Source organism: Mus musculus, chromosome 11 (assembly GCF_000001635.26).
Source record: "Mus musculus strain C57BL/6J chromosome 11, GRCm38.p6 C57BL/6J".
Classification (NCBI taxonomy): Eukaryota; Metazoa; Chordata; class Mammalia; order Rodentia; family Muridae; genus Mus; species Mus musculus.
The window spans coordinates 114,516,854-114,535,683 of record NC_000077.6 but is presented as its reverse complement, the minus strand read 5'-3'; the positions used below and the strand labels follow the sequence as shown (position 1 = coordinate 114,535,683).

At 48.8% G+C, this 18,830-nt stretch overlaps 1 long non-coding RNA gene across 4 annotated transcripts in view; it reads left to right on the top strand.

Annotated features, from left to right (window-relative positions):
• Gm31724 overlaps positions 1–18,295 on the top strand; it is a 94,298-nt gene extending 76,003 nt beyond the window's left edge. For 2 of the 4 annotated variants that reach the window (XR_880310.1, XR_389144.2), the window contains exons 3-4: positions 3,618–3,670; positions 9,590–10,532. This is a non-coding gene — a long non-coding RNA (predicted gene, 31724). Of the gene's footprint in view, positions 1–2,970; positions 3,671–9,589; positions 10,533–17,916 lie in introns of those variants that run through there. The other 2 variants (XR_880309.2, XR_880308.2) reach the window with 2 other exon arrangements.
• The last annotated feature ends 535 nt before the right edge of the window (positions 18,296–18,830 follow it).

The window sequence follows — 18,830 nt, the reverse complement described above, 5'->3', positions numbered from 1 at the left end:
GAGGGATCTGGGCCTGGAGAAAGTCAAGGGAACCATAGCTTCAGTCTGAAACAAAAAAGGCTCGCGCCCTGGACTGGCCATGCCTGATTTAGAAGGCAGAGAATAGGACAGCCTGGAGGAGAAAGAAAGGATGGTAAGATGAACGTAGGCGACAAGTGGAGGGTAGCTGGCACAGTCATCAGGACCAGTGACACCTTGGGAACCCCCAGGAGCCGTGGAGGAGATCAGTTAATACACGGAGCAGCAGGAAAAAAAAAAAAATCCCGGTCATAACCATGAGAGGGTTAGTACAAAACGCCTTTCAGAAAATTCTACTCTCTTTTCTTGGGAGAAGGTTAAAACATTAGGATTCACTTGGGAGCCAATCTCAGAGAGAGCGTCAGGAAGCCAACAGCATGCTGGGATTCAATTTACAAAAACACAGTTGAAGCGCCAATTTACAGACAGACATGCTTACCCTCATCTAGAGAGAATTGCCCGTAGACCGGAGTGTTCAAAGAGGCAAAAACCAGCCTGGCATGTTACAAGGCTGCATGTGGACCCGAGGTCAGGTCCCTGGGAGGTTGGGGGAGGGGAACCTACCAGCTTGATGGCTGCATGTGGTGGGTGTGGGAGGAAGAGGGATTAGCAGGGGCCCAAGCTTCATGCTCTAACAGCTGGGCAGATGTTAGGGCTGCTGACGTAGAGGGCATGGGAGGGATCTTGGAATTGGGTTCCACTGGGTAACATTGCCCGTGTCAAGGTGGATGGTCATTTCTTGGGCTTGCTGGAGGCTGGGCAGTGTCCTGAAGCTGTAAGCCTTTCTCCACTCTGGTCACAGGTAGGATCAGCCTTTGGAGACCCTTCTGGGGCACCTCAGGAGGGCAGTGTGAATGGGTCTCCCAGAGGCCACTGGACCCGAGGGCTTGCCTCCTGTTTCTGGTTTTAAGCAGCAACTTAACAAGAAATAGACAAACAGGAGCGCTTTTCAGCTCAGCAGGGCGATGGGGGGAGTGAATTAAAATCCCATTATAAAAACACCGAGGCGGCTGCTGGCAGCCTGGCAGATGAACATCCCAGAACAGCCCTCGCACACCGCCTAATGCCTTGTTGTGTTGTGGGCCTCAGTGGTAGACTTGGGAAGACTTCCAATCAAGGTTTACCACCTAGGAGCCTGTAACCTTCACCTCCCTCAGTCTCTTGAATTCTCTTGAATTTCCCTTTCTCTGCAATGGCCTGGAGCCAGTCTTGGAGGAATAGATACCTGTGAGCCTTTTGACCTTGGCTCTGCCTAGCCAGGCTGTGGCAGGGAGGAGGGCTCAGTGGGTGGGATCAGAGCGGTTAGAATGCTTGATCCTGGTTCTCTCTCTCTCTCTGCTAGGAGGTGGGCAGCAGTGGTGCTCAGTGAGTCTTTGCAGTGTCTCTGAGTATTTCCTGCCTCCCTTTCCGCCCTAGGGGCTACTGGCTTCCCTTTCTTGCTAGGCCTTCCTTGCCTGTCTTGCCCGTTTCCTGAGTCCCCCAGCCTTGTTTCAGAGTCATCAATGGCTTTTTCATTAAGACCTGGTGCATGTAAGGCTTTCTACCAAGACCCTGACTCTCCACCCGCCACAGGGACTGAAGCCATTGCTGAATACTACAGATGATGGGAAGGTGGGGAAGGCAGGACCAGGTCCCTAGGAAGCTTGGCTGTGTGCACCAGTGGACAGGAGCCTCCAGAGCTTGGTGTTTTCCCAGTTCTGTCACTTAATAACTCTCTCTGTAGTTATGGGAAACTTATTTCAGTGTCTTCGTTTCCCCCTCATAAGATGATGATGGTGATGGTGATGATGATGATGATGGTGGTAATGATGAGATAATGATTATGGTGGTGATGGTGATGATAGCACAGGGCTGTAGAGTCAGTATGATTTTAAACGAGCAAATTCATGCAAAATTTTAAATTGGCACAGCATGGGCCATCAGGAATATTAGCTGTTACTTTTTATTATAGCACCAGAATGAATTATGCTTTTTTTTTCCCACGCCACGGCAAAGGCCTACCCAGTAACCAACCTCCCTCCACTTTTAAATAATGTGGTCGTGATATAGTGTCTCCTGTGGGCAGAAGGCCCTGAAACCCTGACTGTTTTGGGGGAGGTCCAGACTGCCCAGCTCCTAACCTAGCCTGCACCTCTCCAAGGGTGTCATCGAGGACATGCCAAATGATTTCAGTTTGTTTGCAAATGCTAGGCTATTGTAGCCCAGGCCCTCTGAACCTTGGGGATTGTATGTTGAACTCACGAAGACGCCCCTTTTGCTGTGGTCATTGAACTAGAGTTGGAATGAGCCCCACATCTATAGTGAACTGGTTTAGGACAGCCATGGGGAAGGAAGGCTCCAGGCTTGTGGATATTAGAAGAGTCTAGATTTGGAGGGTCTCATGTGACCAGCTTGATTCTACTGATGCCACACGCTACCCATGTCCTCTCAATGGGGCTACTTTTAAAAGAGCCGGCTGGGCTTGGTGAGACTTTTGAGATGAGGCCTCCCCTTTCTTCTGAGGATCTGTGGCTTTAAACTGATACCATGACAACCATTGTTGCTGTTGTCCTGTATCACCTGTTACTGTCATCCACATTACTACAATCTCCTACTGCCATCACCTCTGTCTTAGTTAGGGTTTGACTGCTGTGAACAGACACCATGACCAAAGCAACTCTTATAAGGACAACATTTAATTGGGGCTGGCTTCCAGGCTCAGAGGTTCAGTCCATTATCATCAAGGTAGGAACATGGCAGCATCCAGGCAGGCATGGTGCAGGAGGAGCTGAGGGTTCATCATCTTTATCTGAAGGCTGCTAGCAGAGTATTTACTTCCAGGTAGCTAGTTTGGGGGTTGTAAAGCCCATGCCCACAGTGACACACCTACTCCAACAAGGTCACACCCACTCTAACTGGGCCACACCCACTCTAATAAGGCCACACCCACACCAACAAGGCCACACATTCCAAATAGTGTCACTCCCTGAGTGGAGCATATACAAACCATCACAACCTCTGTTACCACCATCACCATCATCACAACCTTTACCACTGTCCCCATCATTACCACCTCCACCACTGCTACCACCCCACCATCACCTCCACCCTCCTCACTGTGGCCTCTATTACTATGACCTCTATTAATGCTCCCTACAACTCTAGCATTGCCCTCACCTCAACGTCCACAATGGTCTCCAGCACCATTATCGTCATCATCACAACCTCTGCCACCGTCACCACCACCACTGTTACCACTGTACCACATCCACCGTTCACCACTACCCCATCACCATTTCCATCTCAGTGTCGGCAAACACAGTTCCTCCCACTTGGCCCTCATCTTTCCAGGCCAGAAGTCCCTGACAGTCTTCTTTCTTGGTTTCTTTGCTCTGAGGCAAAGAAAAAGAGTCTTCCCTTCTCCCCAGGATGGGAGCAGAGGGCATGGTAAGCCGCAGAACTGGGACGCACAGCAGACCTGCCTGAATCAAGCGGCTTTGGATTTTCATCCCTCTGCTCTCCTTCCACGCAAGTGTCACCCTGCGTGGTGTGGGCGTGGGCACTGGGGCGAGGGGAACCTCACAGTGGAAGTTCTCTGCTCCTGCTTCTGTGTCTCTCAGCAGGGAGAAGAAGGCTGACCTCCTGAGATGGTTCTGAGAAGGCTGAAAAGAAGGTAATGTCAATAAACGCTTGCTTTGGTGTGCAGCCGGACTGTGAGGGCTCGGCCAGCGATGCTCGCCTCGCTTGCACTTCATTTACCCCTGCTCCCTTTCTCCCTAGTCACCTTGCACCTTTCCTCCACCCCAGTGAAGGAAACCAGACCAGTTAATGGGATTTGAGCTTGTGATGTCCACAGCCCAGACCCCAAATTTCATGCCATACAAGTAACACTTTCCAATAGTATTTCCCTGCCCCACCCCTGCATTCCAGTAATGTGGGACTCTCAGGATCATCTTTTCTCTGTCCTCTCTGTATATACATTATTCACAAGTGAATGGCATGCCGCCCTAAAATTTAGAGGCTTAAACCAGTGCACACACTGTTATCTCAGAGAGTGCAGGTTAGGAAGTCCAGCAGCCCAGCGAGCTATCTCCTTTGTCTCAGGAGCCTCACAGGGCTTGCATGCTGGGGCCAAAGCCACTAGTGGTGGCTGGGGAAGATTGACTCTATGCTCACGTGGTTTCTGGAAGGCCTCCGAGTAACCTCCAACAAGCCTGAAGCAGGCTGAGCCAGACTTTGACTTTGTTGCCTCTAAGGAGATTACTTAGGGTGGAGCCTGCCTCCCTGGACCACTCTATTGTTCAGCCACTGTCAAGTGCTTTGTGGCTTGATCCTGAGAGTGACTTTCCATCCCTTTTACCACATCTATTAGAAGGAAGTCATGGTACTCAAAGGAAGGGATCACAGGGCAGCAAGAACAGCAAGCTGGAGGTGGGAGAACACTAGGAACATCTGGGAGCTGGCTACTGTATACACTTTGACCTGTGGGAGCTGGCTACTGTATACACTTTGACCTGTGGGAGCTGGCTACTGTATATACTTTGACCTATGGGAACTGGCTACTGTGTACACTTTGACCTTTGGGAGCAGGCTACTGTATACACTTTGACCTGTGGGAGCTGGCTACTGTATACACTTTGACCTGTGGGAGCTGGCTACTGTATACACTTTGACCTGTGGGAGCAGGCTACTGTATACACTTTGACCTTTGGGAGCTGGCTACTGTATACACTTTGACCTTTGGGAGCTGGCTACTGTATACACTTTGACCTTGGGCCTTAAGGAAAGCCAATATGAGCGGCTTGATCTTTCTCTAATAGTAGATGTTGTTAGCAGTTCTTCAGTGATTTTTAGGGTGGCATTGTCCAGAATAGCTTAAGAATAGAAATAGCATGGACAGCAACTGACACAGGAACATGAAGATGCAGGGTATCCATATTGATAATGACCAGTAGTTAAAAGAGGTCCTGATAGGCTTCATGTAGACATGATGCTACATAAAAGAAGCCAATCACAATGGATCACAGATCGCAGGGTCCCTTTCATAGAAATGTCCATTATAGGCAAATCTATAGATGTGGAAAACAGATTAATGGTTTCCAGGAGCTGGGGGTGGGGCAATAGAGGAAGGCAGGGGGTTAAGTGGTGCCTCCAATATGCAAAAGAGCCTACTCTCTAGCACCTATGAATCAAGACTTTATTATTTATTCAATTTTTTTTGAGACAGTCTCATTCTGTGTCTCAGGCTGGCCTGGGGGTCACAAGGTGGCTCAGGCTAGCCTCAGACTTGTGGCAATCCTCTTGTCTTGGCCTCTGAAAACCTTACAGATGTAGCTAAGTTAAGGATCACAAGATGAGGTCCTTCTGGATTTAGGGCACACCCTAAACCTAATGACATGGGTGTCTTTTGCTACCTGTGGTGTTGGGATTAAACTCAGGGCCCTTCCACTTTCTCTGTCTAAGTCTCTTCTTCCTTCCTTCCTTCCTTCCATTCTCCCTCCCTCCCTCCCTTCTCTTTCTTTTCTTTTCTTTTCTTTTCTTTTCTCTTCTTTTCTTTCCTTCCTTCCTTCTTTCCTTCCTTCCTTCCTTCCTTCCTTCCTTCCTTCCTTCCTTCCTTCCTTCCTTCCTTCCTTTCTTTCTTTCTTTCTTTCTTTCTTTCTTTCTTTCTTTCTTTCTTTCTTTCTTTCTTTCTTTCTTTCTCCCCCTCTCACTTTCTCTCTCCTCCTCTCTTTCTCTCTCTTCCCTCTCTCTCTCTCACCTGACCCACATCTCTCCAGAACTGTTGGAGAACCAATATTTATTATTTTAAGTCCAAATCAGTGGAAAGCTCTGGCACCCTCTGGGAACAGACCAAGGGTGACCCCATAGGATGCAGGAAAAGACTGACTGAGCAGGTAGCCTAAAAACTTCTGCATCATGCACTTGAAATGCAAAATTATAGGAGACTCTAATGTTATCTCCATAAAACTATTTCCAAAAATCAGTTCAGGGATTTGTGCATATTCCCAGAAGGCAAGACAGGGCAAGGTGGGGTGATCAGTGTCTAGGTAGTGGCACACAGCAAAGCTGACAAAGCCTGTGGACAGTGGGGCTCATGGCGGGCATGGGGGATGGGAGCTCTCGTCCCTTGGCTTTTCCTGTCCCCCAACCCCCATTTCTCATGCATATTCTTGTTTCCTCTGCTGGGGTTTAGCATTTTCTCTTCCCACCCCTCTATTGTCTCTGATCTGCTCCCCCTACCCCATTCATCATCCCATGTGTTCTCTTCCATCAGCCCCCCCCAACACTACCCCCCCCCCCAGGGGTGGGTTCCATTTCCACACTCCCTCGGATGTTAGGGGAATTGAATGCATGGCAAAATATTTCTGAGGTCTAAATTACACCGACCCTGGAAGGCTGAACTTGCGGTATAATCCAGGTTATGAATTGTAAATCAGACGCCATGCAAAATACTCACAAAAAAATTCAATAAGCTGCTTTTGCTCCCGGCCCAGGAAGGCAGGGCCTGGGGAGGCAGAGGCAGGCAGGCTGTGGTTGGAGGAAAGGGAGCCGGGAGTGGAAGGGGAGCGGAGTGGAAGGGGAGCGGAGGGCAGCCAGGCTGTCTTTGGTTCTGCATAGCCAAGCCTTCTCAGGGCCAGGAGCCATTCACTTACCCAAGGGAGGAGTCAAGAGATCTCCACTGTGTAGCACTGCCCTTTAAGACCCAGGCTTGCAAATAAATATGATGTAGCTACCAGTCTGCCTAGAGAGGCTGTGCCAGTCCCGAGACAGGTGGATATCCCTCTTTGAATCGAGTCATCTTTTGTACGGGTCCCATCTCTACAAGAAAGTATGCCATATGATTTTTTTTTTAAATTAGACTTATTCACTTTATTTTATGTGTGGATTTTTTTGTCTGCATGCAGGCATGTGCAACCATGTGTGCTTTGTGCCTGCAGAGGTCAGAAGAGGGTATTAGATCTTCTGAAACTATCATGTGTGTCTGCTGGAGAGATGGCTCAGCAGTTAAGAGCACTGACTGCTCCTCCAGAAGTCCTGAGTTCAAATCCCAGCAACCACATGATGGCTCACAACCATCCATAATGAGATCTGACACCCTCTTCTGGTGCGTCTAAAGTCAGCTACAATGTACATACATATAGTAATGAATAAATCTTTGGGCTGGAGCAAGCAGGGTGGGAGTGAACAGAGGACCTCCCAGCAACCACATGATGGCCCACAAACATCTGTACAGCTACAGCGTACTCCTATACTAAAATAAATAAATAAATAAATAAATAAATAAATAAATCTTTTAAAAATGAAGCTACCAGACCAGGTGTGGTGGCGTACGCCTTTAATCCCAGCACTTGGGAGGCAGGCGGATTTCTGGGTTCGAGGCCAGCCTGGTCTACAAAGTGAGTTCCAGGACAGCCAGGGCTACACAGAGAAACCCTGTCTCAAAAAAAAAAACAAAAAAACAAAAAAACAAAAAAACAAAAAAAACCTACCATGTAGCCCCCCAAATGGTTCCAGGTCCTCTACAAGAGCAACACCCTCTTCTAACCACTGCTCCAGCCCTGCGGTAGGACCTTTTGATCCTTCAGGACTCATGTATAAAAGTTAGGCACATCAACCTGTGCCTGTACTCCCAACAGCAGAAGAGGATGAGGCAGGAGGATCCCTGGGACTCACTTGCCCGTCAAACTACCTGAATTGGTAAGCCTCAGATTCAGTGAGACTCTGTCTTTAAAAAAAAAAAAGAAAAAAGACAGCAATAGAGAACAACACCCACCAATAAGGTCTGGCTCTGCATATTAACACTCACGCACTCACATGCACCCATGCAGGCATGCATATACATCCACGCACGCACGCACGCACGCACGCACGCACGCACGCACGCACGCACGCACGCACGCACGCACGCACGCATGCAAGCACACCCTTACACAGAAGGTAAATTCACAACATCTGTTTATCTCAGATATTCTCCCTAGTCCTTTGATCTTGTGGTCAATGAAGAGAGTCCTCGGAAATCTCTTGCCTCAGTCAAAGACTGATGGGAGGGGAGAAGACATTGGGGACCAACTTTCCTGCTTGTACTTGGCCACTGGATGTCTGTCACATCTATACAAAGGCCTCTGATTTGTTCCCAGTCCACTGAGGCCCACCCTTGGGCAGCATATTCTCGATTGGGACTACAGGGTTAAGAGATGAGACCCTTTCCCTGAGAAGGTCCGGTGGTGATGTGTTGGTTCCTCCATCCCTGCCTTCCAGGTGCTCAGGAAGTCCATGTCCTGGTCCATATTGTGCCAGCCTTGGGGGAGCATCCAAGGGCAGCCCTTTGTGGTGGCAGGACTGTGTAACTGGCATGAAGAAGGGCAAGGGAGACCAGAGCTGCCTCTGCCGGTAGTTGCTGCAGCCCGGGACTGTGGAAGCTTGGCTGTTCCTAGCCTATTAACAGTCATGATGAGGAGAACGGGAAGGCTTCCTCTGGAGGGGCTCAGAGTACTTCAATTAAAAGGCAGAATCTCAGGGGTTGGAGATTCAGCTCAGTGATAGAGCACTTGTCTAGCAGGTGCAAGGCCCTGGGTTCGTCCTCGGCTCTGATGGAAAACAAAACAAAACAAAAAACCAAAAAAGGCAGATTTTCATACGCCTCTAATGAGGACACCATGAGGCAGCGGGGGCTCCAGCTGTGCCCTGCAGGACCAGCCTCATCAGAGTGCTTGGTTGGGAAAAGCTTGGCATTCTCTGTCTGCCTCTGTCTGTCTGTCTCTCTCCTTCCTTGGATTTTTCCTCCACCATTTTTCTATCCTGGAAATACTTATGTAAGAGAAGAACGAGGAAATGACCTTGAGTCCTTTTTTTAGAAGCCCCAGGGCACAGGCAGCTGAGCTCTGTACTAGCTGGGGCCTCATAGCAAGTGTAGCAGGCAGACGCTGAGCTGGGGCTTCTTTGGTCATTGCAATAGGGGGCCATGCACTGGTGTAACACCCCTCCTTTGAAAATGGGATAGCTTACTGACTTGCTTCTAATCCACAGAGCATACAAGGTGATCCCGTGTCACTTCTATAACTAGGCTATGTCAGATTACAACTCCCACCTTGTTGGTAGCATCTAGAGCCTTCCCAGCTTGCTTGTTACAGATTTCAATTTTATTAATTTCTAATTTTATTTTTCCTCACGTGTGTGTGTTCGAATGTGTGCATGTCTGCCCACATGTACACGTGCACATTTATGCACACATGTATAGAGAGACCCAGTGATGATGTCAGGAGTCTGGAATCTTCAGCAATCTTTCTCCACTCAGTTTGCTGAGATAAACTTAAACCCAGAGCTCATTGTTCAATGAGTTCAGCTCATCAGCCTGCCTCCGGACCCCTTTGTTTCTGTCTTTAGGCACTGGAGGTACAGGTGGGCCATTGGACCCATCTGGGATTTACACTGCTTCTGGGATGCAAACTTCAGTCCTCGTGCACGCTGATCATGTGGTCAGTGCGGTAACCACTGAGCCATCCTCCCCACTCCTGCTTGTAGGTTTTGATGAGTTAAGTAAACTACCATGATGGAAAAATCCAAGTGAACAAGAACCTCTTCTGTCCAACAGCACTCAAGGACTGAATCCTGCCAACAACCATGTTCAGTTGGATGTGGATATCCTCCGAGCCTTCAGAAAAGACCCTATCTCCTGATCTGCGGCCTGTGAGAGACCCCGAGTCAGCTCCGGGTGGAACCGTGCCCAGACTTCAGAGACCATCTGAGAAGAACGGTGCTTTCCGCTGCCAGGTTTGGTGGGTGATTTGCCCCCCGGTGGTGGGTAATGAACTCAGCACATTATGGAAAGTTCCAGTTTCCCACCGCACATCTGCAGGAAGGTTCCAATCAAGGCTGCAGAGAGGATTGACAGAGCAGGTGCCTGCAGGTGTGTGAGGCACCCAGGAAGCCAGGGAGAGCAGCTTTGTTACTAATTTACACCATACTGGTGATGATGGCTGCTCTGGGCCTCAGCATTTAGGACCCTGCCTGGGCTCGCCTTTAATGTGCACACATTCATTCAGCTCACTCACTCTGCGTCCAGCGCTGCTGTCCCGGCTGCGTTCAGAATACCAACAAGGTCACACAGAGTGCCTTGGTAATAACGTCCCTTACCTTGGTAAGGATCTTTATGATGCACAAAACTCATTTTGGTGGTAATCACTCAATTGGCAGAGCAGAAGCAGGCTCTTCCATTTCCTCCTTTATCTGGGGTGTGTCTTTGGGGAGAATAGAACCCATTTTCCCATCCCTTGGACCTGTGTGGACCTTGAGAAGAGACTGAAACTTAGAGACGAAAGGACTTTTTTAAAAGGCAAAGTGAAGTCTTGTAACAGGGAAGTAGTCATAGAAAATCTATAATCTAGTAATGTTCAGCATCTCCGACAGTGGATGCTAACAGTGGGCCTCGGAGCCCACTCTGTGACTCATTAACTCAACGGCCCTCAGCCCCTGCTCCTTCTCACTCTCCTGAGCTCTGGCTCTTTGGATCTGCATGCTCTGGACAGTGCCTGTAACTGGAGTAGTATAATATACATGTATATGTGTATATATATTATACATATATAGCACATAGGATATATATATATATATATATATACACATACACACACATATATATACGATATAGAATGTATGTGCTGCGTGTGCCCACATTTGTGTGTGTGTGTGAACACTGAGTGTCTTCCTCAGTTACTCTTCAGATCTTGTTTTGTGTGTGAGTACTATAATGCGCGCGCGTGTGTTTGACTGTGTAGTATGCGCACTGTATGCATGTGTGCCCATTTATGAGCCAGAGGTTGACTTAAAACATCTATGGCTCTCTACCTTATTTTTTGAGACAGGCTATCTCTCCATAAATTTAGAGCACAAACCTACAGTTAGACTGTCTGGCCAGCAAGCCCCAAGATCTACTGCCTCTACCCTCTAGCACCAGGGTTACGAAGTCCACCCTCAGCCTTTTGGTTCTTGTTTTTTTTCCTGGATGGTAGAGATTCATTATCAGGTACTTTTTGTTTTTGGTTTTTTTGTTTTTGTTTTTGTTTTTTGTTTTTTTGTTTTTTTTGAGACAGGGTTTCTCTGTGTAGCCCTGGCTGTCCTGGAACTCACTCTGTAGACCAGGCTGGCCTCGAACTCAGAAATCCACCTGCCTCTGCCTCCCGAGTGCTGGGATTAAAGGCGTGCGCCACCACGCCCGGCTTATCAGGTACTTTTGTTACTGAACCGTTTCCCTAGCCCGCCACTCTATGGTTGAGACGAGGTCTCTCACCAGAGCCAGTAGTATGCTGTTTTGGCTAGACCGGCTAGCCAGCTCGCCTCCTGAATGATTCTGTCCCTGCTTCTCCAGTGCTGGGATTACGTGTATGCACCACTGAGACTGACTATTCGCAAGTTCTGGGCCTTGAACTCAGCTCCTCACAACTTTGCGGCAAGCTCTTTGTCAACGGAGCCACACCCCCTCGCCTTAGAGACACTTGATTGGTATAGTTGGTTTGTTCCTGGCATCTAGTGGAGAGAGGCCTGGGATGGTGCCTCCTGGCTGGTTTCTCGTGTCAATCTGATACAAGCTAGAGAGAGAGGGGGAGGAGCCTCAGTTGGAGAAATGCCTCCAGGAAATCCAGCTGCAAGGCATTTTCTCAATTAGTGATCAGTGTGGGAGGGCCCTGCCCATTGTGGGTAATGTCATCCCTGGGCTGGTAGCCCTAGGTTCTGTAAGAAAGCAGGCTGAGCAAGCCCTGGGAAGCAAGCCAGTAAGCAGCATCCCCGAATGACCTCTGCATCAGCTTCTGCCTCCAGGCTCTAGCCCTGCTTGAGTTCCTGAGTTCTGACTTCCTTCAATGAGAGGTTATGGAAATGTGAGCAGACCCCCCCCCCCAACAATAGAAACCTTAACTAGGACATCCATCAGGGTCTGGACCACAAAAAATTGCCTCAGGGTGAATGTTGCTAGTGACATGTGGAGCTAGCTTCTCTTCTGGTCTCTCCTCCATCTCTGGCGTCTCCCATTGCCCACCTACCTCATCCTAGCTGCTTGTCTCCCTTCCTACAGCTGCTCTCTGCTGCCCCCTCCTGGCACCGCCTTCCCAGCCTTGGTGGGAGATGAGCAGACAGGGGTCAGGATCCAGAGCCTTCTGACTTACACCATAACCTTCTAGAGTCTTCTACAGGCTTCTCTCCAGCCCTGGCTGGCTTCTTCCTCCTGTGAAGGTCTCTCCAGTTCCTGCTTCCTGTGGTTTCTACTGGGCCCCAAAGGGACAGTGTTGGTCACGTTTGGTCACGTTTGGTCCCATGTCCTCCTGGCAGGAACCTACCCAAGAAACATGTCCGTAGGAGTCCGGCTTTGCCACACCAACCACAGCTGATCCAATTTTTCTTAATTAGTACATTTAATTATTAGTAACATTTCACTTAAGTAGAATTAATTACCCCATCAGCAGCCCTGGCCAACCCTTCTCACGTGAGCTTTTATTGCTATTCCCACACCGAGGCCAGGAGCCTCCCCCATCCTTATCTCTCTGATGGAACTGGCTCCCAGCAAGAGCTCCTGGGAACGAAATCCCCCACTTCTTGCACCTGTGGAGGACTCCAGCCAAAGCATTCAATCAAGCCAGAAATTATGGGCAGCTGGGGTGAGCACAGGACAAGGAGAGGAGCTGTGCACCCAAGGTGATTAGCATCTTATTCCCCGCAGGCTGAATGAACCCGATTCATGGACAGCTTCTGTCTCTGGGCTGTATGTTCCAGAACAGGTGCTCTGTCAGGCAGTGGGGAGAGAGGCAATGGACTCCAGCCTGCTTTTCTCACTTGTCTGCTTTAAGGTGGCCCTGGAGAGGAAGACTGAGGGTTAGAAGTACCAGCCTCTGAGCAGTTAGTGGGTTTGGGTTTCCTAGGGGTGCACACCATTGGATTGGGTAAGCCACACCCAGGAGGCTCCCCGGAGGTCAGGAAATGGCAGAGACTCCAATACCAGGTCAACGTGATTATGCCTGACGAGAGGGGCTCCTGTAGTCAGCCGGTCTGTGAATCTCTTTAAACCCTTTCCTAAATGACCCACAGAGCCGGAGCCTCAGGAGAGGCCGAAGTGGATGCGGAGCTGGAAGGATGCGTTTCATGCCCACCTTTTGGATGGCGCTGGTCAGACTGGCTGTCTGGCTGTCTGTCTCTATCTCATCCCATCGCCCAATGGTTCTTGACCTTCGACAGGTCACTCACTCTCTGAGACTTGGCTTGCTCAGCTGGAAAATGGCTAACAGCTATTTTGGTGGGCTGCAGTCAACAGGGGTCTTGACTGGCAGAATGATAAAGGCCCCCGGTGGCCCAGGATCAAAGCAATCTGTTTAATTTTAATTAGCCCCAGCTTGCTTTGCTTTTACTGATTGATTGACACTTGAGACTGAAGGAGTTTCACACTCTACCACTGGCTTGAATCTTCACCTTTTCTGGGGGGAAAAAAATCAAAAGACTTTTGAGAGACAGGACCTCACTAAACTGCTCAGACTGCTCTTGAACTTGCTTGGTAGCCCAGCTTGGCCTCAGCCTTGTGATTTTCCTACAGATCATTGTGAGTCCTTGGTGGGACAACAGTGGATGCAAAATCCATGGTACTGACAGAGCAAGGCAGAAGCCACAAGGACTCCACCATAGTCCACGGCACTGACATGGCAAAGCAGAAGCCAAGAGAGGATTCTTTTATAATCCAAGCAAGGCGGAAGCCGGAAGGTCAGCTCCCAGCCACCATGATGGAGTGGAGCTGGTTCTGGCTTCAGTGTTGAAACATCCAAGTTCATTTTCTAACTCGTATTTCAGAGTGATTCTTGGGTCTAATTCCATCTGGGTAGTGTCTGCAACTATCTCCTCCCTGTTTCCCTTGTGTGGTTATGTGTAAAGTCCATTCCTCCGTTTGCTGCATAGGAAGGTGCTTGTCTTGAGAGAAATGCCCAGGTATGACTTCTTGTTGGTATTTATCTCCCCTCCTCCACCCCTGCCACTACTTCAGCTGGGGCAGGTATTGTGAGCAGGGTTGTGATGGTTTGTATGTGCTTGGCCCAGAGAGTGGCACTACTGGGAGGTGTAGCCTTGTTGGAGTAGGTGTGTCACTGTGGGTGTGGGCTTAAGACCTTCATCCTAGCTGCCTGGAAGTGAGTTTCCTCATAGCAGCCTTCAGATGAAGATGGAGAACTCTCAGCTCCTCCTGCACTATGCCTACCTGGATGCTGCCATGCTCTTGCCTTGATGATAATGGACTGAATCTCTGAACCTATAATCCAGCCCCAATTAAATGTTCTCCTTCTAAGAGTTGCCTTGGGGGCTGGTGAGATGGCTCAGCGAGTAAGAGCACTGACTACTCTTCCAAAGGTCCTGAGTTCAAATCCCAGCAACCACATGGTGGCTTACAACCATCCGTAATGAGATCTGATGCCCTCTTCTGGAATGTCTGAAGACAGCTACAGTGTACTTACATATAATAAATAAATAAATCTTAAAAAAAAAAAAAGAGTTGCCTTGGTCATGGTGTCTGTTCACAGCATTAAAACCCTAATTAAGACAAGGACCAAAGCCCAAATATCACAACAATGTTGAGCACCAGTGTTCTTATATGCCGTGACAATATTTGATGAATTCACATGTGCCTAGGGGGCAGCCTAAGTAGGTGAATAACATGAGAATATTTTCTGTGACAATCAATATCCCTTCAGTTGAACCATCTCTGCAGATCTGACATTTTGAGATTTCTTTTTGGCTACATTGACTGGATTTATGCTGTATGCAGTACTCACAGTGGCAAGAGGGGCTGGCAGTCAGCGAGCCAAGTCCCGTGGTGCTGCAGCAGGGAGCAGGCTCACCTGCATGAGACCCCAGCTAGGTGGGAGCTGGTGCTCCCTGCATAGTGCTCACCTGGTCCTTGCTGTTAAGTGTTAAAGACTCCACATGGCTACATTTTCAAGCTAAGCACAAGCCGACGGGAGGGGGTGGGGTGGGGGGAGGCTGGTGTCAGCTCTGGAAGCCCTGGTCTCCTGGGATCACCAGTCACTCAGTTCTGATCAAAAGCAGAGGCCAGATGCGTGTGTGCCTGTGTATGTTTTGTGTGGTGTGTGTATGGATGGGTGGTAGTGTGTGATATGTGTGTGTGTGTGAATGTGTGTGTATGTATACACAAACATGAAGAGACCAGAGATTGTCATTGGGTGTCTTCCTCTATCTGTTTTTTGTTTTTTGTTTTTTTTTGAGATAGGGTCTCTTATTGAGCCCAAAGCTCACCAATTTGGCTGGACTACTTGCTGAGCAAGCCCCTGGGATTCTCCTGTCTCTGACTCCCCAAAAGTGAGATTTCAGATGAGCTCAGCCATGCCTGGTTTTTTACGTGGGTTCTGGGGATCCGAACTCAATTTCTCATGAAAGCACTTTATCAATAGAATCCTCTCTCCAGCCCTCAGGTGGCTTAAGGACATCTCCCCAGGCCTTGGGTGACTTCATAAGGTCCTCTCAGGATTGGAGCAAAGCCATTAGGTTGGTTGTTGATTCTGTCATTTGCTAAGGGGTGGTGACAGGTCAGCAACCTTGACAAAGCCCCATTGCTTCTTTTGTTGCTGTTTGCCCATTTGTAGAATGGAGCTGATAGTACCAGCATGTATTGGGTGCCAGTAGGTACTGGACCGTCTTTCCTGGGCTTTGTGTGGGTCAATGTCACTAGACCTCCCTTTGTCCCAGCAGTGCCTGCTCCCAATAGTCCTACCTGTGTAGATGACCTGAGATGCATTTTAGGTATGGTGAGGGTTTGTAAGTCAAGATTCTGAGGGAAATAAAAAGTTGTAGAGGTATTGGCTTTGGTAGCTGGAGGCCATGCTAAGGATACTCAGGAATACAAGGGAGAGAGAGAGCCTTCTAGATCCTTCTATATCTAGACTCTAGAACCTTTTAAGGGCTCCCCACCTGTAAAGGCTCAGCCTGATTGCAGTTTCGCTCCATGAATCATCTTAGGTTTGCCATGCAGGCTGGTTATAAGGCAGAGCTTCACATACCGGCTCTGAAGTCTATCAGTGTGACCAGTTGTGTTCCTCAGCTGCTTCACCTGCTGGATGGAGCAGCAATCTGCCTTCCTCGCAGGCAGATAAATGTGTTTAAAGTGCTTGAGGGAGGGCCTGAGGGATTAAGCACTCAGCAAAGCTGGGCTTAGTGCCTCCACAGGACCCGGATGTTATCATGGCCTGATCACATGCCTTGAGCTAATGTCTTTTTTTCTTAAATCACAAATCAATGCCCAGTTAGAAAATTGATGGCTATGTCTTCACACCCACAGCCCTCACCAGGCAGAGTGAGGCACCAGGATCACGCAGACCCTCGTCAAACCCTCCTCTCTTTGCTGTTTCCTGCCTGTATCTTAGAATACCACAGGAGAGGTCATTTATGAACAACATTGTCCAGCCACTTAGGTGTCTGCGCCTGACTAGGTCCTTCCTCTCACCCTCTGATAGCATGGAGGAGCCAGAAAGTCCATGAAAAGGCAGAGCAGACCAGGGTCCCACACATGCCACACTAACTCACTCTTGTGGTAACTAAGCTGTGTCTTCCATAACATAGCATCAACCCATCCCTGAGGAAGGAGTCCCCAGGACTCTCCTTCAAAGTTCTGCCTCTTAATACCCCCAACATGCAAATCTGGGGACTAACTTTGCAACCCACACATTTTAGGGGTGGTCGTACGCACCTGTATAGAAATCTGGTCTGAGTCAAAGCATCAGCGGGTGTCACAGAAGAAGAACAGGGTGTGGAGAGGGCAGGCAGGCTGGCTGGCTGTGGCCTGTTAGTGCCTTGGAGATATTTTATGACCATGTAAGACATACCCAATAACAATGCAGAACATTCTAGTCCATAGACATGCAAATAAATTCCATCCCGAGATTGCATTGATTTTGGTCTTTCTGAGGAATGGGCCAGGTTAGTCTGTTCTTAGTCCCAGGCCCATTTTTCTGTTCTCTGTAAATGGATCTTTCCCAGATTAGTTACACTGGTTGTAACATCCACCCGGTTCTCTCATTAATATGATCTCAAAAGAGCTCTTTAGCATGACTTAAAGTCTGAGCGTCCTGATCCTACCTTCCTTGGAAAATAATTCTTTACTATTTCCAACGATAAGAAAGTTTTCTAATCAGACCAAAACAGTGTCACAGTCCAGTGTCCTAGTGGTAGGAGCTCTATATGCTTGTCAGTTTTCTTTTCTATAAAATGGAAATAATAGTCAGTACCAGGCAGATGCTGTGAGAATTTCTCAATGGTATCTGACAAACCTCTTGCCCTGGGGAGAAGCAGGCTGGAAGGGTATAGGGCAAGTGGGCCATTTCACCCGACACAACTGGTAAGGCTGAGTGAGCTCAGCCCCTGGGACCCTCAGAGACTTGAGATCTGCAGGAGACAAGCCGCCCCCTACCCATTTCTGTTCCTTGAAGTGGAAACTTCTAATTTCTTTGGAAGATCGGTTATGTCAAGTGATGTTTTGCTGGGGCAGGTGAAAGGAAGTCTTGCTAAAGCAGACACGTGGAAGAATGTTTTTCTGAAGCTGACACACGTGAAAGGATCCGTGATGAAGGAGTATAAATATGATCCCACAGACGGTGACAGATGAGCACTGGTCATTGGTGTGGTTTGCTCTGCCTCCCTATTCTTTGTTAACAACACACACATATTGGTTTGCCTTACATAATGTTGGTGAGCTCAGCTTGTGGTACGCTGACGTTGAGAGAAACTCACACAAGAACTATTTTGAGGCTCTTGTATTAGCCTCGCCTCAGGCCAGGTGGTGAACCTTGTGGATTCTCCAGGATTGAACTACAGCTGTTGGTTCGTGCCTGGTGTCTGCCTGCCTAGAGGACTGGTGTGCTGAGTTCTATTTGGTGTTTGCTACAGGACTGAACTGCTGAGAAAGAAGATTGAGCTTGCTCCCAAAGAACGACTGCTAAACAGGTCCACTTCCTCCATATCCTAATAACTTTTCTCTTCTACTGCCTCTGGTGGGTGGTGGGCAAGAAGAGAGGTTGAACGCTTATTAAAATTGGCTGCAAAATTTTTTTGCCTACAGTGCCTGCTCTGGAATATGTGACTATGACATTCCGATGAGGACCATGGCAGACAGTCATGTAAGGAAACAGCTGGAGTCCTTCCCCGTGCAGATAAAGCATCGCTTACATCTCAAACTGAGCCAATAGGAAACACTTATCGATAAATCCCATCTGACTCCTCAATGTTTACATAGTCCCTGTCCACATGGAATAAAGCACACAAGTTATTTCACCAAGGATGATCTGAGAGAGTGGCTGATTTTACTGATCCATAACACTTGGGGAAAAGTGTGTTCTCTCTCTCTCCCTCCCTCCCTCCCTCCCTCCCTCCCTCCCTCCCTCCCTCCCTTCATCGCTGGACCTCGGACCTCGGACCTGCTACCACTGCCTCTGCTGTGGCCCTAGCCCTGGTGCTACCCCAGTAGCTGACAAGAACTCCAGGACCTTGGTTACCTTCCCGTCACTGGATGCCCAAACCTGCTCCCTTCTCTTCTAAGAGCTGCAACACTCCCAGCATTTCCAGCCAGACCAGAACCCAATGGAACCTATGCATCATGGCTCCACTTCATCACCAGATGACAGAAGGGAGGCAGGTGATCCTGGCCCATTAAGAGTAGTGGAAGTGCAAAGCCTTCTGGACCAGGGGCAGTAGGGAAACTGTAGATCCTTGAGTGTACTGGGTCAGGGCTTTGCAGATTGAGCAACCCAGAAAACCCAAGTTGTGATAAGTGCAGGTACAAGGAGGGTTTTGGGTAGTGGGCA